General features: G+C 39.8%; 1 long non-coding RNA gene across 1 annotated transcript; it reads right to left on the bottom strand.

The window, feature by feature from the left end:
* Window positions 1-273: 273 nt before the first annotated feature.
* LOC125186120 lies at window positions 274-1,280 on the bottom strand. Its single transcript, XR_007170360.1, has 2 exons — window positions 594-1,280; window positions 274-487 (listed from the first exon to the last, which is right to left on the bottom strand). It is a non-coding gene; the product is annotated as an uncharacterized LOC125186120 (long non-coding RNA).
* Window positions 1,281-4,088: the final 2,808 nt, after the last annotated feature.

Here is a 4,088-nt window from a genome sequence, read left to right as displayed (position 1 = left end):
TATGGTGTTATCCTATCTATGGTGGCACCATAGTGCACCCCTATATATATATATGTATATATGTAATACCCGCACCAGTATTTTGTTATCGATATAGTAATGTGGAACTAGAAATGTAACGTTCTCTCATTTCGTGAAAATAAATGGAACTCGAGCCGTTATTGAAACTTAACCTTTTAGTTACAAAAAAAAAAACTAAAGAACTAAGTGAGCGAATTAAAAACAGACTAAAGATACATTTCGGAAAAATAGAGTGTTTCGAATGGCATTTCATGTTCAATAAAATGAACAACTAATAAAATAGGTTACATGGATCAAAGTCCTCAAAGAAAGAAAACAAGGAAAGGAAAATATAAAATTTTGGGTGCACTTCGGGCCTTTTCTCCAGGCCCAAATTAGGGCCCGTTTCGAGCAGCCCGTCGGCCCAGACAACGAACCCAGGCCCGCTCGAGGTACAGCTAGGTAGTAGCCAAGATTTCTCTCTCACCTGCAAGATAAAAACAAGTTTTAATGGCTAAGGAACAAGAGTAATTAAGGGCTACTAATTGAAGAAAAGGGACAACATCTCTTTAGTTGAGAGACCAAAGACTTACCCAAAAGGGGCAAGTCCAGCCTGCAAATTCTCCACCCTAATGCAGCACCTGTTTCTCACCAGCCACAAGCAAACAATGGGAGTTAATAGCCAAGTACTAGGTACTCAAATAGAGCCAATTCTCAAGTATATCTTGCTGCAGAATCATAGTCAAAGGGGATCTCCTGCAAGATGAGAACAAAGTAGTATAACAGCCCAAATTAATTCCCCATAGTACCTCAAAAATCTGCCTATAAAAACCCTCCACACCACATATGAACCCTCTTCCACACCGCAAGAAATTTCAGCAAAACAGAGAGTTTGAGGGTGGAGCAAGTAGTGAGCAGCAACAAAGGCAGCCCATTCCTTCACTACTTCAAGAGGTAATACACCTCACCCTTTCTCCCAATCAAATTTTCATGTCATCATATAGACCAAGCAGCGTCTGCCTCAGCCGGAGATGCCGGCGACGGCGCTGAGTCGCCGAGAATGAACGAGGGATGAACGAAGAGGGAATTGCAGAGGCGCTGTTTTCCCCCAATTTCTCGCGCGACGACAGCAGCAAGGGCTTGCCGCCGGTCAATAGCTGGCGGCGTTGACGGCGAGACAGCAGCGACCCGACGAAGTGGCGGCGAACGGTGCTCCGGCGACCTAGTGGAGCGGCGATACCGCCGAGAGAGAAGAGGGAGAAGGGTTAGGGTTGTGTGTGTTTTTGATTTGGGAATTTTTGTTTGAGGGAGAGAGGCCGATGGATTAAGGGGAAGGAGTAGTGGGCCTCTTAAATTTTGTTGTTGGGCCTCTCCTTTTTAATTGTGTTGGGCTACCTTTTTTGTAATAAGTTGGGCCACCAACTAAATAAAGTATGGACTAAGAATTTAATTAAATCATGGACTCTCCTATGTTATGGATTAAATAATGGTCCGCTATTTATTTTCACGAGGATAAGTCTAACTTTCCGGATTTTAGTATAAATGCTCGAATGTTTAATTTTAAGAAATTAAGATGCGCTAACGATGAATAGACCTCGAGCCTTCTTTTTTTGTGTACTTAAATAAATGGCATAGGAGGCAACACCCTCCCATTAAGCGAATAATTTTCCCAATTTAATTAAATCTACTGATTTAATTAATATTCAAGAATTCTAGAGCTCTTCTAGAAAATTAAGAGAAAGAATAAAATGACCACGCACTTAGGATGCATTCATGTTTAAGCTTAATGGATATCCCAAAATCTAATTAAGTATTATGTTATTTCCTAAAGGGGAGTCTACGAACGTCATCTAAGGCCAAGTTAAGGAAATTACGGAAGGAGCTTTAGCTTTTGAGGTGGGCATTTCTTTCAAAACGTGATTTCAGTATAAAAATGTGAATCTTTGCTCAAGCATGTTGTCATGCCATGTTTTGTTTTATGATTACCTATCTGCTTGGCTATGCCAATTTAAGTTAAATCGAATTCGGGTCCCAGTAGGGCCGCAAACCCTACTCGGACTAGTGTACACATAAGGGGACCGTGAGCTAACATAGGAGTTGGCCGGTCCAGTGACCGTCGTGGAATGTGGCCACATTCCCGGTTCACACAATGTTCAGATATGGTATATCCATGTTATGTGATTGCGCAATCAAAATCTTTACTAAAGGAAAAGTATTTAGTGACTCGGGACTTTTAAGTAAAATCCCGTGATCACTCAACTGTGGCATTGACAATTTAAAATGGAACTGTTTTTGGCAATGTGCCCACTGAGTATATCAAATACTCAGCCCTGCATGTTATTTTCAAATGTGCAGATTGAACGTGGACGAGGAAGCGAAGGTGTTGGGACAAGAATTTTAAATAAGTAGTTAGGTAGCCCAAAGTAGCATGTCTTCATACGTGCTATTTTGTCTTGGACTCTTCCGCTGCAATCTAGAGTTATGATCTAGAAAGTTATGAACTTAGTCTTGATACGCTGAATTCTTTTTGGCTAAGTACCCACATGCCTTTGAGACTATTATTGCTTTAAGTGATTTCACCCCTTTTTATGATGTCCCTTGATTATTGAGAATTGTTTAGTCGCGAAATAACTACGCTCACTAGCACTAGGAAGTTGTGGTCGTGACAGAGTGGTATCAGAGCACCGTTCTTTCGCTCTGGACCCAAGAACCTTCTTTGAAGCCTTAGTCTAGAACAATAGTACTAGACTAGAATGACTAAAATGGAAAGCTTAAAGGGACCCAACACCTTGACTCGTCACGTTCATCCGCAGCAATGAGGTAAGAAAGAAGTTCTTACCAGAAAAATTTTCAGATATTCATGAAAGAACTTGATAAATGGAAAAATGATTTCTTTATGAAGATATTTTGAAAATATTCAAGGATTTCAAGGAAAAGCATGTAAATTCCGTTTTTCCTACGAACCATGGAATTTCAAGTTTAAAATATTAAGCATAAGGATGTCTTTGAGACAAATGCTAAAGTATTATTAGTTACGCATGCTCGATTATGTGAAGTATGATGATAGATTAAGGAAGTTTTTAGAAAGTTACGAAATGACTAATGCATGCGAACATAGGATGCCTAAGAAATAAGTTAGGCTGAACGCTCTTGAACAGTAATATAAGTTGATGATTCCCAGCCGCTTTTCTAAGCGATAAAACGAATGAGTACATGCAAGTTGGGGCAAAACCCTAATTTTGTTTTTAAAATGAGGAAATATAGGTGAATGGGTCTAAAAGTGGACCCCACACCTTTTCCTCTACCCTATGTCTTGACGAGACCCAATCCATGATGTTGTAATTGGAACAATTCCAAATGTACAAGAATGAACCTAACAATTTATAAATAACCCATCTATTCTTAGATGGTAACGATCACACGAGATACGAGAAACTACCTACGGCACATGGGCGTCTGTTGAACGTTTTAAATGATGTGAACAACATGAAGTTCCCTTTGTCTTCATGATCTCAATCATAACCAAAATGAGCGTACCCTCGATCCAGTAAAGGAGGTGTATCCTTACACAAAAAAATACCGTACCTACAATCTAATTAAGTGATCCAATCTTGCGTAGCAAGTCAAAGAGGCTACGCGATCTCAAAACAATACTTATAGCACGCTGTGAAGCACGGCGGTGAGTGCAATGTTTTACGAGAATGACCATTCTGACTTATCGAGAACATTATGAAATATGACCTTCAATGACAGTTATTAGTAGTAACACCAGGAATCCTAGCTTGGAATGTATGGTTTCCTAGAACGCTCTGATCATGTTCGAGCTCCGAAAGAACAACCAAGGAAGTGTCACATAACTGGGACAGATGATTATGATCAACAGTACTTACTTGGATTCCCATCGATTTCTTTCTATGAACCTCCTTAATGAAAATGCCCTCGTCTACTTTAGACTTTAGATTAACTTGCATTTATGCAAGTAATGCCTCACTTTTACCTTTCCTATGAAAGTTGTGACTCTCTTTCAGTTGGTTGGCTATAGTAGTTGAGCTCCTTGTTTAGAAAATGTAATGTGTGGAATTCTTAAG

The sequence above is a fragment of the Salvia hispanica genome, chromosome 5, assembly GCF_023119035.1.
Source record: "Salvia hispanica cultivar TCC Black 2014 chromosome 5, UniMelb_Shisp_WGS_1.0, whole genome shotgun sequence".
Lineage (NCBI taxonomy): Eukaryota > Viridiplantae > Streptophyta > Magnoliopsida > Lamiales > Lamiaceae > Salvia > Salvia hispanica.
This window is presented reverse-complemented; position numbering and strand designations above follow the sequence as displayed.